This window comes from Tympanuchus pallidicinctus, unplaced genomic scaffold, assembly GCF_026119805.1.
Source record: "Tympanuchus pallidicinctus isolate F22 unplaced genomic scaffold, pur_lepc_1.0 scaffold2, whole genome shotgun sequence".
Taxonomy (NCBI): Eukaryota; Metazoa; Chordata; class Aves; order Galliformes; family Phasianidae; genus Tympanuchus; species Tympanuchus pallidicinctus.
Window position 1 is genome coordinate 29,624,165 of NW_026294721.1, and position 22,821 is coordinate 29,646,985.

A 22,821-nucleotide genomic window follows, 5' to 3' on the forward strand; every position below is an offset into this window, starting at 1 on the left:
AGAAAAACAAATTCTAGTATGATCATGTGAAGTTCTCTACTCCCATAGAAAGGAATGATTTTCATCTACTCTACGCCTCTATGCTGCGAGGTGGAATATCTTATATAAATAAGTTGCAGAGAATCTATTTTCCTAATTAAGAGAGCTGTTAAATAATTTCACCACCTTTTCCAGTGACTTTCTGACCTGAATGGAAACCTCATTGATCTCTTCAAAAATGGTATCCACAGAAAACTAGGATCATAGGAAAAGCCCAGCAGGTCTTCCCACAAAGTTAACTTTCATGAGTGCTCACATTCTGTGTCCTATGTTGGTTTTTCTGATATCAGGAGCACAACTATATTTTCGTAAATGATCCTATCAGTTTTGTTTCGTTACTGAATCATTTGTTGGTTTTGACTGTAAGGGGTTTATTTGAAAACTCAGTTTACTTTTTTATCTAATGTTAAAGCACAGTCATAATATATTTCTCACCCCTACGTTGCTTCCAAGTGTCTTCTACACAGCCAACTCTGCATTTTAATGTTAGCTGTTTTTGGATGGGTGACACATCACATTTCGTTTAGAAAGGACTAAAATCTGCAGAAGGAGGATTGGGTTCCAACTAAGTCCTAGTGGAATTATAATTTTAAGGCTAACTTTTCGGAGCATTTCACAGTAGTTTCTGATGGACAAGTACTGTTGATAAAGACAACAAATTTATCTTCCAGAAAGAGCACAACACCAAGATCAGCATGGAGAGCCCTTCTTGGAGACAGGGCTGTCCTTCTGGCCTATGTGCATAACATGGCCAATTCTGTGCCAGCTGCTGCAAAATTCAGCAGCAACAATAAAAACATTGCTTTCCTCTGCTATCAGGTATTAGGTGACATACTTGAGAGGTTATTTATTTCCATAGGAGGCATCACCTGTGCTCTGAAGGCTATTAAATAGAGGACTTCAATGCATTTCCAGATGACGCAGATACAGATCTCTCAGTCAGAAACTGCAGAGGTGGGAATTGTGTGCATCTTTTAGCAAACCACCATCATGGCTACTGCATTCTCTGACTGGAAGTGAAAGAGGAGTAAAAAGGATGGAAATTGGCTAACTCCTCTCAGAACCTCAAGAGAGAAGAAATCGCTTTCTTCAGTTGGGTATTTCCTCCATTTCTCTGTCATGGACTTAACAGACTTGTTTTCAGAGCCATATTCTTGCTTTTAGGATGGAAAAGCTGGAAAGAAACACAGCAGCTGGACATTTCCCCAGGCCTGGGCGATGTTCTCATAGCACACCTCAGACCCACCAGCGTAGTCCCCAGCAGCAAGTGAAGTAGAAAGTACCATAACCACATTGCCATTGGGCAGCCATCTTCACAGCTATTCTTCCTGCTGTCTCACTCTCAGCATAGTCCAGCCAAGACAATGCCCTCTATCACTGGGTCTGTCACAGCTTTCCGGAATGCAAAGAGAGAGAAGAGAACCAGATATGCTCTAGCAGATCTTTTTCATTTGCACCCTCAGTACTTTCTGAAACATAGGCAGACAGTTGGGAAAACACTTTCATTCATTTCTATCTATACCCCTGAGCTACAACCTAGTGACCAACACTCTGATTATCAAAATTTTCTGACTCTCAAGTTTGCATATTATCTACACATTCTACAATGTTAAATATTCATCAAAGCACTGGGAGTGTTTTAAGTATTTATTGCTTCTTTCTCTCAGGGCCCTGTATGAGCACCTGGAGAAAAGACTGAAGAAGCCAGCTTCATAAATGATTGCATGCATCAGGACAGAACCAACGCTGCTGTTCATTATCTTCATTAATGTTAAACACTTGCACTACTCTATTGCCTTGCTTGATAACTCAAGCTTGCAAAAAAATCCAGATGATGAGAAAATGCAGATTTCTCTAAAGCATAAGCTTGGTGAAACTAATTCAGTACAGTCACAAAGATAAAAAAGAAAAAATCCACTTGGGAATAATCTGGTTTCAAAGCACTAGTTCTGCTGGGCAGGTGGGAAGAGAGGGGGTGGAGAGCAATTCTGCTGCACATGTTCTGCCATGAAATTCTGAAACAGAACGTGGTTTTACAGCAGCGTGGGCTGAGAAGGCTGGGGCTGGATCCAGCCCTTGAAACACTTGAACTCAACCTTCTGACCTCAGCAAGATTCGTCTTAGAGAAAGAACAGCACACATTATCCTGGCAGCCAAGAAGGTTGCTTTCTCCTGCTAGCTCTCCAACTGCTGGAACAAGCTGCTCAGCAGCGATGAACCCAAGGAGTGAGGCTGAGCCATCCCTGATGCACTCGGGGTTGCTGTGCACAGGGAGGCCCTGGGCTCCCTTCTCCATTTCACCAGGGATGCAGGAGCAGGCAGGCCCTGGTGTGTAAGAGCAGCACGGTGCAGAGGCACATCTGAGGCTGTGCTCAGGACAACACAGAGAATGCAGCAGTGTTGACACCTCTTAAATATGACCCTTATCCTCAGCAGTACAATTTTCTTTTGAAGGCATTTTCCTGTTGCTTAAGACTGCAGAACCATCTTTCCCTGAGCACAGATTTCTCTTTTTAAGACATGCATGTGTATAATTTATTTATGCCTATGGATTTCAGTTTCACTGGCCAGTTTCCTGCTTTACTCAGTTCACATCAAGATTACCACAATCTTACAGACCACCATACTTAACTGCTGACAAAACTCTTCTTAAAAAATGAAAAAAACCCAACCCTATACTAAATTAAGTAGGTAAGAAATTATGACAACAGAATGACAGTAAAAATAATATTGTTATATTTACAGCAATTAGTAAAATTCCTTCTGCATACACTTTGCCAGAAGTTCCAACAGCTGCCTTATCTTCTCCAATACTAGAAGATAATGAAGTGTTAGAACCTCGTGCCAATGTGCTCGAGGCATATTAAGGCACATAACTATCAAAGATGCACAATTATACGGAATAAAAGAAATGAGATATGAAACACTCCACTGCCAAAATGTAATGATTTTGGGATCAATTTGAAGTACATGTATGACTCAGACGATCTGCAGCCTATTAGGAAAACAAAACTGAAACATCAATGGATACCCAACTTTTGGTTCAGCTGTTTTAACACGAGCAAAAGAACTGCATCATTTGAAGTAATCTATCGCAATCTTGTGTAATAGTCTTTTGGACTCTTGTACTAAACAATTTCATTTGCATGTCTGCCTATAAGTTTATCACAAGCAGATTTACCATGTACCATGCACCATGTACCAGCCAGCTAACATTCCTGAGTTGATCCTTATTTGCATCTTTATTTCATCTAACTTCACACTTTACCCGTATGCCTGTCTATCAATCTTTCTGAAACTTCTGAAACTGAATTTCTGGAGGAAAAATAAAAAATAAAAAACAAAACAAAACAAAAAAAAATCTGCCTTTGAACCATTTCATCACCATGGAGGAGCAGCCAATAAACAACACCACCAGGCTAAGTAAAAGTGCAGTGTGTGTGTCAGTAACTGCATATCTTTCTGTGTTTCAAATGTCCATTTATTTTTACAGAGCCTTCAAAAGAGCACAGATTTGAAAGAAAAACATTACTGCAGAAAGGAAAAAGTGTGCGGGGGGGGGGGGAGGAGGGGGGGAATTTTAATCACTAAACTTCATTTACTGCTTTATACAAAAATGCTTTTTTTCAACCAGATCACTGCATTCTCCACTGGAAGAACTTGTGCCCACTTTCTCTTTCCTAAGCATTCTGTTGTTCTCAAACTACTGAATACCAAGGGATTTTTCTTCTGAGCATTCAAAAATAAAATTTCTCCTCAGACTCATTTTAGCTCATTTCTCCTTTAACAACAATTCTTGTTCCTTCACTTTTCACACACCCACACGACTCTCTGAAAGACTTTCAAATCTCATAGAGTACTGATTCTACTGAACAAAATATCCACTACCATTTGACAGGCTGTGTAATCAATGCAAGCTCCACAAAAGCACTCCCATCTCACCAACAAGTTAATTTTTCAATCTAGCAGAATACATTTTTTTCCTGCTTTTCTTAATTATTTTTCTGGGAAAAATAATAACCATTCTCCAGAGAGCTTCTCTTTCACTTGATGACAATTATTCTGTTTGAACTTTTAGAGTAGTTACTAAATTACTGCTCCCTTAACAGACTATGGGGTAGCAGAGAGTAGGTGGAAGGCTCATTAAGTACAATGGATTGTGTAGGCTGTGAGAAAAAGAACCCTTTCTATAAGGATTCCCCCCAGGAATGTGAATATTTTGTGTAAGTATGAATGCATTGGACCTGGCTAGGATGGAGTTAACTCTTTTCATAGTATGGTGCTGCGTTTTAGATTTGATTTAGTTAATGCTATGCTCACCAATAAAAATGGGGGGAGGAAGAAGAGGGTGGGCTTTCTAGCTTACAAGGTGGATGCTGTTTGGAGACAGGCTGGGCTTCAGACTGCCTGTGGGAGGTGGTGAACGACTTCCTTTGCTTTGCTTGTATTTTTTTTCCCCTCTTTCCTTTACCTACTAAGCTGTATGAATTTTGATCTATGAGTTTTCTCGCATTTGCTCCTCCTGCTCTCTCTCATCCCACTACAGGCAGGGCAGAGGTGTGTGAGTGAGTGGCTGTGTGGGCACTTAGCTGCTGACTACAGTCAACCCACCATATCAGACAAGTATAACCCTCTAAAAAGGGACATATGTGGCATAACCTTTATTTCTAAAGCTTTTCAGGCTATGTCAGTATCAGTAGCAACCACCACGCAACGAATACTTCCTTCTGTCAGCTCGTGACAGTTCTCCAGAAGCTGCTGTCCAGCTGAACGCAACCCTGGCATGGCTTCATCTGGGCCTCTCACACCTCCCCAACTCACACCTGTGATGGAACAAAAAAATGCTCTATTTGCTCAGCTAAAAAGAGTCAGCTGCAGTGCCTGACTAACACAGAGTAACAGAAGAGTTTTAGAACTTATACCTATTTATTCCTGCATTCATCTAGTTTGCACACGCACAAAAATTTTATCTGCAAAGGAAGAAAATGGTCTTTAGCTCCGAAGAGCTCTTTGATTCTCTTATTCAACTATAATATGAAAATATGAGAATGTTGGCTTTGTAAAGCATAATTATTTTTTACATGACTGTAATATCAATAAGGGCTGCAAAATTCTTCAGGGGTACAGTAGCTAAACAATGGTATCTGAGATGGAAACCAGACAGTGAAAGAGAAGACTTGCAGAAAAGTTAATGTTGGCACAACTGAAGAGCTTATGCTTAAAAAGGAAGAGGAAATATCTTACGTTTTGTAAGTTTTTGGACCAGTGACTATTTGGAAGGCAAGGACAAGGACAGGGAAGGCTTTGTGCAAATAAACAAGCATACAGCCCGTGAGTCTTCCAACCCCCTTCCAATACAATGAGGATGAACACAGTTTGATGGAGAAGAGCATACAGTACTTCAAGATGTTGCATTTCAAAACCCTGTGCTCAAGATTTTTTAAAAGCATCTTATTCACTGGAGTCAAATGCAGTCGTGCCTATGCTACTATCAGAACATCTATGATTTATCTAGCTCTACAGCAACAGTAAATTATTCCCCATACCCTGTTTTGTATTCTAAATATAGACACAGTGTTGCTCTACAATGTTAAGCAGATTATGTACTTTATATCAAAAGAATTACATTTTGGAGGCTGATAAAGTCACAGTACAGCTTGTGTTCTGCATTCAAGTAACAGGATATTCTAAGCTCTCTGATGGCTTCTGAGATTTAGCTCTTTCCTCTTGATCCTGCTGTGTTCCTGGAAATCTTTCTTCTTTCATAGAAACCAGCAGGAGTTTTGCTCTGTCTAGCCAACATTATTTTTAGAACTGAATTTAAGAGGAGTGGGATAAAGAGCCTACATCTGTGAAATGCCATGGTATTTCTAGAATAAGTTCCAGAGACATGTGCTATCAATAGTTTTCAGATACAGGCATTTATATTCAGGTTATAAAAAAAATCACCTTTACATTCCCAAACAGTAGCTAAAAGAGGATGAGAAGACTAGTTGAAATAGCAGTTATTATCTGGACTGCACTCAACTGCATCAATTAAAAGGCTGCTGTCTTTAGGTTGTGTATACACACCAGCAAAAATTATCTACCAAAGCATTTCTTCCATGGCAAAAATACGGGTACAGCATGTGCTAAAATTAGACACTTCATGGGAAACAAAGACAGGAAATAAAGTAAAACACAGTTCTCCCTTCAAAACACATATCATGCAAATTAGACCTCTAGTCAATCAGGTATATTATTAGCCTCAGGAGAACTTTGTTTTCAAAGGCCAACCAAGGTCCTCTCTTAGTTTGCTTAACTCAGTATAGATTACAACTTGGTGCACGTTTTGGCTTTCAGATTCAAATATTAGAAAATTGTTGCTGGTGACTCTGGTTAATTGTTTTAGCTCAGGTACATCACATATAAACTGAAGGACAATGACTGTAGTCAAAGCAATTAAGAGCTAAACAAGAAACAGGCTCTGCTGCACACTTTATCTCCTCTTTTTGTAAAACACAGATCATAATTATGAACTCTATAAGCAAGTTTTAAGCCAAAAGAGGCAAAAAATCCAGTCTATCTCAGGTCAGTTTTGCACAAGTATGCAAGCAATATGAAGTTCATCTTCATGGCTTTTTTTTTTTTTTCTTAAAGATGACACTGACAACAAAACAAATTTCACTGATTTGCAGTGAGAAGCAGGAGTAACACTGCTTCACTTAAACGCTTCTAGAGAGAGAAACTCCTGATGTTAGAACAAAAGTTACACAATACAATACATGAGTTCACCAACAACAGGACTGAAAGAAGTAGGTCAGTTTGTCCTGGTCTTGTGGTTGTTTCCCTCTGCTCCCATATCTTAAGGAATGCATCTAGTTGTCTCTGCTGTATGAACAGCCACAAACCAGTGTGCAGCCACTTTGATCCTCCTCACAGAGCTGAGCGATGTGACCAGGGGCCAGTTGTAGTTAGACTCTCATGACCTCTTGGAATATATGAAGTGATGCGCTGTTTCTCTTGTTCCTGACTGCCAACAACTGTAATGCTACTTTTCATATAAAATCCATTAGTATTTAAATACACCTGTTACATGCATTATTGCTTGCCCTCTGAATTTTGTATGAGCAAATAAGGGTTGAACAGCCTAATGTTGAATTATCTGCTATATACCATAAGATCTGCCATTGCTGAAGAAAGGTTAAACACACAGGACTGTTCCACATGATTGTGAAATAAACGCAGCCTCTGACTGATGGCTGAAATAAATCAAATGCTCCTAGAAGGGAGCAATTGGCTACCTGCTAAAAGTTATAAAATTTACCTTTTATGGCATGATGTGCATTGAGGCCTGTTCTGCTTTGAGAAGTAAAGACAAATTATAACTAAGATACAGATACATATAATTTCTATAAAAAAATCTAATACTACTTTTTCATTTGGCAGGGAACCAATCAAATGGATAATCAGCCTTCTTTTATGCTAATGACATCAGTACTAGAAAATGCTTAGCAAGCACAGCTCACAAAAGATGTTTTTGACAGTCATTTTAAAGGCAGCTGTTACTAAATTAGAACTTGATATGAATATGGATTTCAAACATAACATTTTCAATGAGCACTTTCAGTTCTTAAGACCAGAAAGGAGTAAAGAACAAAATAAAAGCAGAGGAGGACGGAGCCTAGGAAGTGAGAGAAAAAAGAGAAAGCAGCTTGTATCTGTTGCTCAGCACATGGCTTTCTACAGCACCGTGTTCTTACTTAATAGCAGTAGTGTTAAGACTGCTGCAATTAACTTTGCTGTCACTTACATTTTTCTAATTCACAGTCAGGATGCAGAAGCTAAGTTACTCAGCTTTTAATTCAGAGCAGTGGGCCAAATTTTTCATTTGGCAGATATACCTGCTGCATTAGAGTAAAACATGCTAATGAACCTGGGATGCAGTACATTAGTGGATTGTTTTTTCCACTCCCATCTCTTTCCCAGACACCTTGCAGCCACTACCATCAATAATACAACAGTATATGACAGAAGAGCAGTATGAGCAAATAAGGATATTGCAGCTAAGAGCAAGTGGGTTCTACCTTATCACATTAGTTGTTTTTTTTAAGGGAATTTTGTTTTTTCCTAACAGCAGATACAGTTGTGAGTTTGTTCATTTGTTTTTTAAAATTAAATATTTCCCACCTCCTTTCCATTTTTTCTCTTCCTTCTGAACACCAGAGTGTAAAGGCTCGGTATCTTTACAAGAGCTGAGGAGCTGGAAGGTCCTCAGCAGCAGAGAAGAAAGAGGAGAGAAATAGCAACAGTTGATCAGGAATCCTGTGTTATTTTTTTCCCCGAAGCCTCCTCCAGTCATCTTGTAGCAGCTGCACCACGTGCCTGCAGGATAACACTCTTGGGTATTAATACTTTACATGAAACTCTAAAGCGTGTGTGCGTGTGAAAACACATCTAGAAAGGCAGGAAGAATTTTTGAACCCAGAGGTCTATAAAATGCACCTATAAAAACTGCTCTACAAGTTCCTGGCAAATGGACTCTACCACAGCCACCAAGGTCAGTCATCAGAAGAGGCCTCCTATTAGACGTGGCAATCCTGGCAGGCAACAATAACTAAGCAAGGTAGAGATGGTACTGTATTGACTTTCCCCACAGTACTCTGGTATCGTTTTTCATTGGACTGCTGAATGTCTTTGCCTAGTCTTCTTGTTTCTCTGTCACAGTGCGAGTTCCCCTTTTATGAAAACCTAATAAGCGTATAAGCTCTGGCACAATTTCTTTGATGGGCTGCTCTTGCTATTCATGTTTCACTGAAGAAAATCAAAATATATGCAACTTCACATAGCAGCACATGCTGAAAAAGTTTAGAAGTGGAGGTTGGAAGCTATTTTCAAATAATCACTAATACTGAAGAGAGGAAATTTATTGTCACATCAGGCAACTGTGGATCATTGAAAGATAGAACTCTGCTGATGAAACAGGAATGGATGAAAAAGGAAACCTTAAAATTAAATACATTTTTAAACTCAAAAGCTTTAGAAGACATCATTAAGAAAAGACAATGCTATTGCAGAGAAATTGTGGTGTGAAGATGATGAAGAACATAACCTAATTGTATTACAAATGGGTACTTCCATTCCTGCCTACTGTACTTGAAGAGTTAATCTCCCCATAACTACCAGACAAACCATTGTGCTGTTGAGTGCTGTAGAACCCCAAAATACCAAAAAACGTCCTAAGCATACCTGGGGCAAGAGAGATACATGACCAATATTAAAAATATTCAAACACTCCAACTCTTAGCATTCTGCACAATTTCTAGCCTCAGAATCTAGGTAGATAGGGTAGACTGATAAAAGAGCTAAAGATTTGGAAGACCAACAAGGATATTGGGGTTCAAGACATGAATTCATCAACTTACTACATTGTGGAACACTATAGCTAAATCACTAAAAACTTGCACAGGAAGAGATACCATCTGATCATGGGTCTTACTGAGTATGGCAGATACACATACAGCTTCACCACTTGGCTGTGCCTGCAGTTCAGTGTCCTGTGGGTTACTTGTTGTCAGTGTCTCCTACCCATGTGGTTACAGACTACTGTGTTCATATTTAGGAGCTCAAGTTTAATAAATGAAGAACAGTTCACGAGTACTAAGACGACTCCAACTGATTTCATTATTTCTTCACCTGTGATTCAGATGGGATGGCTTCCCTTGAACACAGCAGATTCTGCAGTCATGGAAGCGCCTTGTGTAACTGACATGATGAAAATACTGATGGAATATGAGCAGTACCTACATTTTCCAGCAAAAAAGCAGATGAGTAAATTTTTGACACTTCACTAAAAACATTTCACTAATGATGATGGTGGTTTGGCACATCAGGAAGGAAGGATAAAATAACTGAAACACAAGCATTTTTTCTTGCTTTTGATCTTCTTCCTAAGATCTGTCTGAGACTGATAACCCGACGTGCTGCCAGAAAGCAAATCATGAAACTGGAGTCTTAGCTGAGAGGATGCAGACCTCACATCATTTTCCTTCTCCATACAAGGATAAAGTAGAAAGAAGTAATGAAAGAACCATACCTCTTTCCCATGAAGTTCAACTACGCGGTTCTGAAAACTATGGGGTCCTCTGTGCCCTAGATTTGTCTTTCAAGTGAGTGAGCAGAGAAGAGGCAATAAAAAGCTTAAGGGAAGACAGTAAGAACAGATGAACACAGACTACCAAACTTCCCCTGTAATATCAACTGATCAAACACAAGAGACTGAACTGAGGTTTCATACTTCAGCAGTCTTCCAGTGTAGAAACTCAGTGTATTTATTGACTCAAAATCTTAAAAGATGAATGATAACCTTATTTCTGTGACAAACCATTGCTGTTTCTAAGGGAAGGCAGGCTTAGTACTTGAAGTACCAACCTAAAGTACTAAAGTACTTACAGATGCTTTTATATCATAGCAGATCAAAGGAGTTATAAAGTTGACACAACAGATTTTTATTTTTTTTAGGGGAAAGAAAGGCTACTTGAAGAGAATCTTTCAAAGAAATGTTATGTTTTTCATTGCAGCCCATGTCCACATGGTGAAACAGTGACCACTACTGTTCATCCCAATTTAGGTTCAGGAACAGCTTCCACACACATTTTTGTATTTCACTTCTGTTTCGCAGTACGTTTGTCTGTTTAACCACTCAAGACATCTAGATTTCTTTTTCTGTTGGCGGTTTAAACATCTGATTGCCACATATAACAAAAGACTGCAACTACTCCAGTTTAGAGAAAAAAAATGTTCAGCCTTCACATAGGTTTTACTACGAAAGAAAAACAAATCTAAATCCATGCAAAATAGAGCTTTGAAAAATCCTGAAGTACAAGCACAGAAAGAGCTCCTTCAGAGAATCCTGCACCTCCAGCCAGCTTACAGAACTTGACCTTGAATCCTCGATGCAGGAGCATGCAACCCAAGCTACCAGCCAGGTTCTTTGCCATGCGAACTTCAAGCCCAAACTTTGCATGCAGCAGATTAAAACTCAAACAAGTAACGAAGAGAAACTTATTAAGATCAACAAAGAGAAAATCTATGGAACAAGCTCTCTCTTCTCATGTTTAATACTTTGCAGGTCTCCCATCTAAACAATTTACCAGAAGATCAGTCACCAGACTAGATTTTCAGACAGTGTCCTTGGCAGCCAGTACAGAAAAACTGGTCAAAGAAATTACATTTATACACCTTTTGTTTCACAAAGCAGCTAAAAACAGTGCAGGAATGCATTATGTTTTCCATTGTGGCTTTCTGTCAAATTAATCCACATGAGCACAAGTATCATAGTTTATAAAACTGTTCTTTTTAAGACATACTCTGAAATAACATGCTGTGTGTTCTAAAACAATGTAATTGCAGCAGTTCATCTAAATCAGTACATCTAGTGGAAAACCCGAGTCACCCCCAAATCTTCCCATACTATATATACAAACAGGCTTTCACAGAATTGCAAGACAAATGAATCTAGCAGCCTAATTGTCTTCTATTTACAGTAGTACACATGTCATAGTTATGAACCATTCAGTGTTTCAGTGCAGAACTCAATACTTCAAAAGCATTTTCAAAAAAGTGAACATACCACAAAATTTAAGTACAGGTAATCCATACATATGCACTTAAAAGCAAAAACAAAAACAAAACAAAACCAACCAAACAAAAAAACACCTTGTCAAGATTGCTTTTAACTTTGCATTTGTAAAGAAACAGGGAAAACCTCGCATTTTGAAATCCCATGCCATTTTCTTTTTAACTACAATTTCTTGAATGCAAAATGCTATCACTTTGAGATCAGAATAACTGTTGTAGAAAGATACGGAAGTGTTTGAACAGAAATGGAAACAAATCTTCATTCTTGCTGAAAAGCAGTGTGCTTACATCCATCAAGGAAGTTAAGCAGAGAGAGATTTGAAATGATGGTTTTATACTTGATCACTGTACCTTTATTCACACAACACTGCCACTTGAACAGAACAGTTGGCCTACATGGAAAGACTTTCCAGATGTAAAATTATTAAAGCATGAAGTATTGTCATCTTTGACTCCTCTTTAGGCAAAAGAGATGACTCTCCTAACACAAATCCAGAAAATAAGTTAATGTTCTTCACATGAAAGAGGGTTTTGTATGTACGCACAATTTATGAAATCACTTACGATTTGTGGCTGAAGGTGAATAGTTGTTAGAATACAAGCAGTTCTTCACAAATGCAGCAATTTCTTAAAAATCAGTGGAGCAGCACAATTTGCCTCCACTCTGCAACACTTAGCAGACCCATCTGAGGACAAGTCTTTCATCTCTTCTGTGAGGTTCACAAAGAAAAAGCAATTGAGAGTATCTGGGAAACAATGACTCTTGTAAAACACCTGGAAACAACAGGAATGAAAAGATCAAGGGAAATGCACAGCGGTGCACAGGCAAGGGGGTAACTTCCCACTAAGAGAAGTATACAAGTCAGACACTATTTCCACAAGGTGCTATATGGCCTGGATTACATCCTGCTTGCTGAATAACCTCATCTCTGCTTTGGTGTTCTACAACACTTATACTGCTTGGTTTCACTTTTCTCAGATCTCTGTTCCTTTCTCTAGTGCTCTAGCTGGGTAGAGACTGGTTACTACAACTTCCCATGAGTGCTAACCCCTTCACCTGGGGGACTGTTCCATCACCCTGAAGTGATTCAAGTGCCACCAGCTGATCCGTTGCCTAGTTACTATTGCTGTGTGTTTCAGACTCAAAAATGATCTGTCCGGGGCAATAGCCAACTTTCTGTAAAAATATCTCACTATTTAAATAAATACATTTAATTGTACTAAGTGACCTCTCATTTTCACTTTCTGGCACTGCAAAAACTCTCCCTCTTCTCTCCAGGTCATTCTATAATAATACAGGCATAGAGGCTGCAAAGAAATAAACCACGAACCACTTTCCAGTGGGGTGCGTGGCTTGATGCAAACTTAGTTCCCAGTACACATGAGAAGTCCCATAATGCATAAAACCTGAAGAAAAAGCATTCTAATAGCGCCTGACAAAGACGGAGAATACGTTTGAAATATTAGGTTTTGTTTTACATGGTGCTAATATGGCAGCTCTTTGCTGCAGTGAAGTACAGAAATCTACCTGGAACATACTAACACTGTGCTGCTAGGTGATCACAGAATCACAGAACTGTAGGGGTTGGAAGGGACCTCCAGAGATCATCGAGTCCAACCCCCCTGCCAAAGCAGGTTCCCTATAGCAGGTCGCACAGGTAGGCATCCAGGCAGGTCTTGAACATCTCCAGAGAAGGAGACTCCACCACCTCCCTGGGCAGCCTGTTCCAGTGCTCCGTCACCTCACTGTAAAGAAGTTCTTGCGCACATTTGTGCAGAACTTCCTATGCTGCAGTTTCCGGCCGTTTCCCCTTGTCCTGTCTCCACTCACCACTGAAAAGAGTCCGGCCTCGCCATTCTGCCCCCCACACCGTAGATATTTATAGACCTGGATCAGGTCCCCTCTCAGTCTTCTTTTCTCAAGGCTAAACAGACCCAGTTCACTCAGCCTTTCCTCATAGCAGAGATGCTCCAGGCCCTTCACCATCTTTGTGGCCCTCCGCTGGACTCTTTCCAAGAGATCCCTGTTTTTTTTTTTGTACCAGGGAGCCCAGAACTGGACGCAGTACTCCAGGTGAGGCCTCACCAGGGCAGAGTAGAGGGGGAGGATCACCTCCCTCGACCTGCTGGCCACTCTCTTTTTAATGCATCCCAGGATGCCATTGGCCCTCTTGACCACAAGGGCACACTGCTGGCTCATGGCCAACCTTTCGTCCACCAGGAATGAGTGACGTATGAACGTGTTCCATTGTTTCCATCAGAACTCAAATCCATTATAATTTTACACAGAACCTCTCAAGTTTCCTCAGATCTGACCTCTTTCCACCTCCCCCAAAACCTGAAGTTATAGGCTTAATTCATATATTTCAATTGTTAGTCTTAAGCCGCACTAATTCCCCCAGCTTCAGCTGAATTACTCTAGGCTCCCTAAGCATCCACAAATGGAGAATCAAGAAACAGAAAAAATGAAAAAAACTTTCCCCCTTTCTCAATTCCTGTGGACAAACAACTGTCTGCAGTACAAGATCTGATCAGCGCTAGGCTCCAGCCTCAGTCTGTGTTCTTGGGCAGGTTGTTAGTGGTCATAAAATGTGATATAATGCTTCTCAAAATCCTCCATATGTCCCTACCAGCCAGCCATGAATTTCACACATGCCATACAAAATACCACCTTGCTTTGTTTTTGCATTCCCCAACTACTTTCCAGTCAGAACAGTGTTGGCCATTAACACTAAGATAGTTTATGTTGCAGATATACCACCCTCACAACACACATTCCTCACAAAATTGCTACCTTTTCTCCAACTACGCACATGGAATAACTCATGAAACAAAGACAGAGGGTACTTGTAGGAGACGTACAATAAAGATTTTGCCATAAATCTTGCTTCTGGCCCCAGCTTCCAAATAAGTTAAGGGAAAGACTTCCACTCCTTCAGAAGAAATTTGATGGCACTTCTGTAGCACTGGTAGCTCAATTTTGGAGACAATTTAGGAGGAAATAACGTCAGGACCTTAAATACAAATGTCAATTTATATCAGAAAAATCAAATGAATTTAGCAAGCAGCTGGGCCACAGTAGTTTTGCAAGGTTTAATAATGGGAATACATTCAATGCAAGAGTGAATCATCCCCCACAGCCGTATTTTCATTAGATAGCATTATATTTCTGTATTTTACAGTACAAATGCTTGTAGGATAAGGGTCTACTGACATAGAACAAAAGCATGGAAACTCTGGCTTCAAGACAGTAAAAAAAATAATCTAGCTGATAGAAATTCACAAAAGCAAATTAAAATAGTTAGATAGATGGAAGCACACAGAATAAGCTTAGCCAGGAAATTGTTCTGAGATTGCTGTTGTAGAGGCAGCTTTTGTGCTGGAAAAAAGTTTTTATCATCTGATTAAACTGTTGCCAATGACCACAGAATGGATCGACAGAAAGCACAACTGCTTCCTTCCCATGTTTCTCACCACATAGCCTTCCAGACACCCTACCTGGGAACACAGACCAAGAGACATCTGCAACATGTCTATCCTGTTCTGTAAATACAGCCTGTATGTTTGTTTCTGCATCTGCCCCGTTAGAGAATCTCATGTTAAAGGTCCCATATTTGACACTGATGTCTTTACGCTGGGAAAAGAATCAGGCCCACAAACTGATCTATTGCCCACAATGGAGGGGCCACAAGGCACTGTGCTCTGCACACCTGTAACTGACGTAAGCAGGAGCTGTGTGCCAGACTGGAACTCAGCACAAGGCCAGGATGTGTTTCCCTACCAAATGTAGTCAAGATACTCAGACATCATCATGGTGATCAGATGAAAAAGGGCAATAGGATGACATAAATAATGAAACCTAGCTTACATTGAGAACAAAGACCACTCTCTTTCCAAAACCAATTGCACAAATTCCTTTTTGAATTTACATTGCTTTTATATTAGGGCACTTCACTTGCTTGCATTATATCTGTTGTAGCTGTGTTTCCACACTTCCAAAATCACCTCACTTAGTACTGTGAAGCAATAATGAAATTTCAATAAAACATTAAAAAAAAAAAATCAAGAAATAAAAAACAGTGGTTCTGCAATGGACCTTACAATTGTTATTAGTTTTTACCCTAAAAGCAGGAACGTAAGGAGTGGTAATATATAAGCCTAAAAAAGAAAGCTCTCTAAGCAATAATTAAAGCTTAGAAATGTGGAATATTTGTGACAGATCTCCTAACATGTATTGCATACTGCGGGGCAGATATTCAAATAATGATTTTGTACCTTGAAATTTATTTCAAGATGATAACTGCCTCATGAGAGTCTAAAACTTGTATTAAATTGAGAATACTAATGCTGATCCAGCTTGGCCTTGAAGGTCTCCAGGGACAGGGCTTCCACCACATCTCTGGGCAACCTGTTGCTCCACATCACTCTCACTGTAAAATATTTTTTCTTATATCCAACCTAAAGCTCCCCTTTTAGTTTGAAGTCATTTCCCTTTGTCCTATCACCACAGACCCTGCTAAAAGAGTTTGTCTGCTTCTCTCTTGCGGCTCCCTTTTAGATACTGAAAGACTGCTATCTGTTCACCTCACAGCCTTCTCTTCTCCAGGCTGAAAAGCTCCAGCTCTCTCAGCTTGTCCTTGCAGGGAAGGTATTCCATCCTTGGATCATTTGTGTGGCTCTCCTCTGGGTGCACTCCAACAGGTCTCTCTCTTCTGTGCTGAGGACTCCACATCTGGAAGCAGTACTCCAGGTGAGGCCTCACCAGCGCAGTCGAGGGGCAGGATCACCTCCCTCACCCTGCTGGCCACAAATCTTTTGATGCAGCCCAGATACGGTTAGCTTTCTGGGCTGGGAGGACACACTGCTGGCTCATGTCCAGCTTCCCATCAACCATCCACCCTAAGACTATTTCAGCAGGGCTGTCCATCTCAGCAGGGCCATCCTCTCATCCACCAGCTTGTGTTAGTAGCGGGGTTTTGCCACGACCCAGGTGCAGACCTTGCACATAGCTCCTGGGCCCACCGCTCAAGCTTGACTAAGTCCTTCTCAAAGGCATTCCACACCTCAGACATGTCCACTGCATGACACAGCTTGGTGTCACCTGCAAACTTGCAGCAGGTGCACTCAATCTCCCTGTCGATGTGCATGTCTTACATTTAGTTTCCAGAAGCTTCTTTTACAGATTTTAACAAGAAAACTCACTTCAGTGCTCTGTACACTTTCTTTTCTGATCTCAGATTTTCACTGTATTCAGTCTATACATCAAGCTATATTACATACACAGAATTCCCTTTTAGAAAACATCATGTACCGGGAAGAAAAGCAGCATTCTAGCTGAAGCAAGAGTAGAAATAACTTTTCCTCTCAACATTCAAAGAAACTGCAAATACTATCTCCAGTATGACATAAAGCAGACATTACTGCACTCCTGTTTAACATCCAGAACTTCAAAACCAATGCAAAGTAACTACAGATATGCATACTGCAGATATGCAGGAGCATCCCTCCTGCTTAGAAACATCTAAATCAGCTCAACTGAGGCTCCTATACAGCACAGTCCCAGCTATGGCCCAATAGTGGAACACTAACACGGTACTCCTGAAGCCAGTGTATGATGAGGTTTGTCTCATTTCCCTAAAATGAAACTGCCTCATTCCTCTAAAAAAGATTACAATCTGAAGAAGAGTAAAATCCAAACAAGGGCAGAAAAACATCAACGCCTGAAACCTACAGGGAAGAATTTGGGGGCTGTTAAAAGAAGAAATGGGAATTATAAGCTCTTCCCTCATTTTGAGCTTAGGAGAGAGGAAATTGTAGCTCCCAGGGTACCATTCTCCAGAATGCTCCAGCTGCCTCTATGGCCGCTTTGACATGAAGTGGAAGCTGTTTTCCACCTCTGTCATGGGCTGAGGTATTTTGTACACTACAGAGTGGTCTACTCCAGGTTTGCAAAAAAACCCAAATAAACAACTGTTGAAAAGATAGTAAAGCTTTAGAGGCACATGCATGTGTCAAGCACACATATATCCTTAATGTTCTGCGGTGGCAGGAAGCGTACACTTGCATCCATATTGCTTTGCCACCAACTCTTTAAAATAAAGTACTCCACAATCTGAACAACGTCCTTCTGTTAAATAGCAATTCAAGAGTTACTGGACCCTGTTTCATGCTTTCTCCATTAAAATGCAAATTGCTACCTTGATATAATGAGACTCAAAACGGAATTCTGCAGAAGTAATGGAAATTCACAGAGCTTCTATCATCTACTGATAACAACAACTTCTGCAATTATTCTAATTGCTTTCACCCTTATGATTTATATGCGCACATTTCCTTAAGGAGGAAATAATTTTTAAAATAAGCTCAACAAGAAAGAAATATACTAAAAGATGTGAGCTTAAATTGAGTTTTCTGATCTCAAACAATGAGTTTCATGATAAATTAACAAACAATAAAATAAGTAGCAAAAGGAGATGAAGAATAGAAAGATTCCATCCAAAGAAGGCTCTACTAATCTGTGTCTGACAGTTTAATAAAAATAGCAGACAAGAAGAAATAATGGTAAAGTATAATCACAATAGCTGTAATATAACAAACAATGTCTTTCAAAGGAAGATAATGCTGTGAGTGGAACTTTGTACCAACATTTCTTGAGCAAAAGGCTGACTGCTTATAATGTTATCTTTCACTTCTTGTTCTGGTATGGATGCAAATGAGAAAAGCCACAGATTTTAAAAAAGACAGTAAACCAGCCCCGTTAGAGAACTGATTCAGCACCTGAAGAACACAGCCAGAAACAGTAACCATGGGAAACTGTAAACATAGAGGTTGTGAATCTACAGCTGTCTCTCATTTTCTCTTCTTTCTAGTTTGAAGAGTGATCACTTTTACAAAGCTAAAACAACGCAAGCAAATTCTGCCAGTAGAGCACATGAAATGTGGCATATCACTGAGTCTGACCTCACTTTTCCACTAAAGCAAGAAAGTTGATGGCCAGTGCTGAATAGGGTTTGATACCAATTCCAGCTGCAGCTCCCATGCAGCCTGATGGGATCCCCATGCACTGTTCTGTTAGAAAGATACTACCACACACATTAGACACTAATGCTACTTAGTAACTCATCTGGAATCCCAGGGCAAAAAACTGCCTTAAACCTTTTGATTCCATTAGAAAACTATAATGAGCATACCGGGTCAAATCAGTGATCCATCCAATGTTCCAACAGTCGACATATGGTAACATACCTTTTATTTTCTCTGCATGAAGAGATTTCCTGAGCCAAATACAGTTTCCCTCTACTTACTAACCTCCACTTTTTTCCTTCCCTAATCCTAATCCCTCCTCTCTTCGACCATAGGGATTCACTTTAAACCTCTGATAGGTTTGCATCAGTCTTGGCCCAAGACTGATAAAGAAGCTTTATCTAACTTTACCTATACTTGTTGTTTTTATCATGACTAAAAATTATTTAAAAGATGTTTCAGTGTCCATCTCCTTTTCCAAGAAAAGTTATCACCCTTCTAGCTGATACAAATATTCTGACCTGAAAGTTGTTCCTTTTGTAAGTAAATTGCATCTAGCAACTATCAATCTGTAAATAATAATACAGCTCCCCTACAATCTCTTCTTGACAGAACTGTCAAATTCTTGACCAAATTTCTATTTTATTCTTCTGAACTTCAAAAAAGTTCAGAGAATCCTTCTGTCTGTTTCTGAATAATAAAATATAAAAATGCAAACAGCACTTTTCAGTTCTATCCACATGACAAATTCTTCTTCAGAAGAAACTATACTGGGACTGGGATTACAAAGTAACCTTTTAGGAGTTGGAAAACCATAGAGTAACTTTAGTCAACATGGCAGTTTTCAGTCACTAAAATTCACCATACTGCAAACTGTGTCATATGCAGTACTAAGCCCATCACTTTATGCCACATGCTCCCACAAAACTTCACTTCTTATTCACTTCTTATTTTAGTATAGTGACATAGGGAAATACAAACAAAACACAACTACTTTAATTGTTTTGCCCTCTCATTCCTTACCTTGAATCTCTATCTTAGCATATTGATGGCAGTTTGTGAAATCAGGGTTTCAAACAAGAAAAGTCTCTGTACTGCTCCTGGCATTACTCAGAGGTCTCAAATCATCATTTCAATGTTCCTCTACAAATCTTGTGTTACAGACTTCACTTGCTCATATTAATCAGAAAAGAACTCATGGCTTAAACCTAAGTTCTTTCTGTCTGATTCTCAGCTATTTATCCACAGGATAAGTCATAAACGATTCCACTGTAGATCAAGAAGTCATAACGCAATCAAAAACACTACAACTACTACCAGTACTACTACTACCAGTACTCCCAGCACTGTGCTGTCATAAGATAGTGGTTTCTGCTTCTTCACCTTTTAAAGTCTAGAAAACATTAAAACTCCTCAGGCCTGGTTTTCTCCACTAATTAAAAATGAATAAAGCAGAAATATCACTTCCAATGTCATCGTTTATAAGAATCAATGGATTAATACTCTAAGCTTTGTTCTTAATTTTCAAGTTATCTTTGAGGTAAAACACTCAAATCAGGTTTTGTTTTGTTCTTATCAGCTGTCTATCTGTGAAAAGACTAAGATGGTTACAGATTAGCAAACGTGACGTAACTGGGGAAAGCTTTTCAATAACACTATCATCCAAAAAGCTTTTATATTCAAGTGCCATCAAAACAGCTTAGCATGTTCAGAGTTACAGATGCTTCTGCAAACCCACTGCATTCAGCTAGACACGAGTTTATGCATTTTACATGAGTTGTTACATTTCAGTAGTCTGTACTGCAGTACTGCAATGAACTTGGGACAGAGAATCTCCGCTGAATCGAGGCTCATCATTCTGCAGGAGCAAGCATGTTTACAGCTACCAATAAACTAGGTACTATAACCTCATTTAAATGGATACTATTTGTCTTGTTCCAAGCATCACAGAACACAGCAACATTCATTTGACCAACAGCCTTCTGCATCAAATCAAGGTTTTTGAACACAAGAAATTAAAACATGCCTGACAGGTTGTAAATGAGCTCAGTGAAAGTTGGCAATCATGTTTTCATTTTCTCACAGTGCTGTCTAAACTTCCGATATCAGTCTCATCAAATACCTGCCACATCAAGGCCTGCTGTGACCCCTAGACAATGCAAGTGAGCTCTACTATTAATGAACACTGTGGGCAATGCAGCTGCGTTTTGCTGCTAGCATGTTTCCAATTTATTTTTCTCCGGAAGTACAGAAAATAGTATTAAGTATCATTCCAGTAGAATAGAGCACTGCATTCATTTAGCATTTTGTTGCAAAATCACATCCAGTGAAAATAAATTTCCTATGTTTTGGCACAGGAGAGCAGATCAACCAGCAAATGGATTTCATGGCTAGGAGTTCCCTGAATTCAAACAAGCAGCACCCTGAGGTTTTGCCATTTTTCAATGAAGTTCAGCACTGAAACAAATGCACAATGAGCTCAGAAACCAATACAAGAAGGGAGGTGAGGGCAAGCATTGTGAGGAGTAGGAAAACTGAAGAGTCTTTTAGAGCCAGAACCCATTCAAAGTAGATTGTTATAAAAAGTATTTGACCTCTATCTTTGGTTCTGAAACAAGAAAAATGACTGTGTCTTTTCAGACTGGAGTGTAATTGTGGGAAAAGTGTAGTGAAGGTATCTTTTAACTGCAGAGCATGAAAGTGGTTATGATTCTGAATGTTAATTCCAAATTATTATGCATCGTGGCCTATCAACCTTTCCCACTGCATTATTTCTCAGGAAATTAAATCCATAAGCTATTCCATAAGCTACATCAGAACTGGGAGCAAACTATACAAAGCTTTTCCATTTATTTCACAATTTTTTTGATAGATTTAACAGTCTAAGGGCAAAAATATCATTTTGGGCTGACAGCATAGACAGACACTGTAACCTCAACATCTGATAGGTTTGGCCATCAGAATTCATATCTTGCCTGGAGATGTCAATGCTTGACTTTAAATTTTTATTTCACTTGCCTGGGCCATATGGGAGACTATATCAGATGCAATACAATTGCAAACTTGTTCTGACATAATGCTAGCTTTTAAACACGGTAATTTCACTACCTAGATTTGAAGATGCACTGTATTTGAGCCACTTTGCAGAAAGAAAAGGTCCAGTGAAAGAAATTTTTGTGAAAATAACTGGGCTAAATTCAGTATTGCTATAAATAATGACAGCAATTGAGTGAAAAATAAGTGTGAGCTGAGCAATTTTGGGCTGACTTAACATTTAGGGAAAGGAAGGAAAAGGGGAGACAAACTGCACTTTTGTGCCCTCAATGCTTGTGACCAAACTTCATGTTTGCATCATTCATTCCATTCAGAGTTTAGAGCTTACGTTCAGTTCTCCACCTATGATACTCTGCATGCACATGCTAAATAAAAAATCAGTGCTAGTTGTGGTGCCCTATTGCTGCATTCGTTTTGGCCAAGTCAGATCTAATTATCAACCCTAACTTCTATATTAATCATCACTAACCTGTCCCAATCTTTGCTTTCTTTTACTTTCAAGAGTAAATTTTGCTCAAATTTGGATTGTGGGATGGTCTCTGCTCTTGAAGGTATTGCTTCTTACATCAGTACCGAGCCTGCAACAGAATGATCCACACATCACAGGAAACAGAGAAAGAAGGAATGAGGAGTGAACTTTCTAGCATGGTCAAACATCAAGCAATGCTTTTTCAGCATTTGCACATAAATACTTGTGAGAATGCTGAATAACAGGGCATGAGCTCAATGGGCTACTTTTCTCTCTGAGCTCAGTCCCAAGGCAATCTGCTCCACCTCTGTCATCTCCTCTTACAAAATTTTCAGAAAGCAAGTATCTTTTAAAGGCAACAACACTTAAATTCCTTTATATCAATACTAAGCCTTTCAGATTAATGAACTGCAAATGGATTTACAAACAAAAAGTCCACTTTGGTTTTACAGCTACTGCAAAACTCATAAGATCACGCTTACTTATTTACTGGGAATTAAGAAAACTAAGGAAACTACTGTGAACAATCAAAAAAAGACTTTGTATACTGAACAAGCTGAATGCTCCTAGTAAATATACATAATATGGAAATGGATGCAATACATTATGTACTAGTA

At 39.4% G+C, this 22,821-nt stretch overlaps 1 protein-coding gene and 1 long non-coding RNA gene across 5 annotated transcripts in view; one reads left to right on the plus strand and one right to left on the minus strand.

Moving 5' to 3' along the window:
- LOC128079892 (uncharacterized) overlaps nt 1–7,382 on the plus strand; it is a 59,394-nt gene extending 52,012 nt beyond the window's left edge. Inside the window, exon 6 of the long non-coding RNA XR_008206358.1 lies at nt 1,204–7,382. This is a non-coding gene — a long non-coding RNA (uncharacterized LOC128079892). The remainder of the gene's footprint in view (nt 1–1,203) is intronic.
- BANK1 (B cell scaffold protein with ankyrin repeats 1) overlaps nt 1–22,821 on the minus strand; it is a 123,239-nt gene that overhangs the window by 27,212 nt on the left and 73,206 nt on the right. The gene's annotated exons all lie outside the window — the stretch shown is intronic.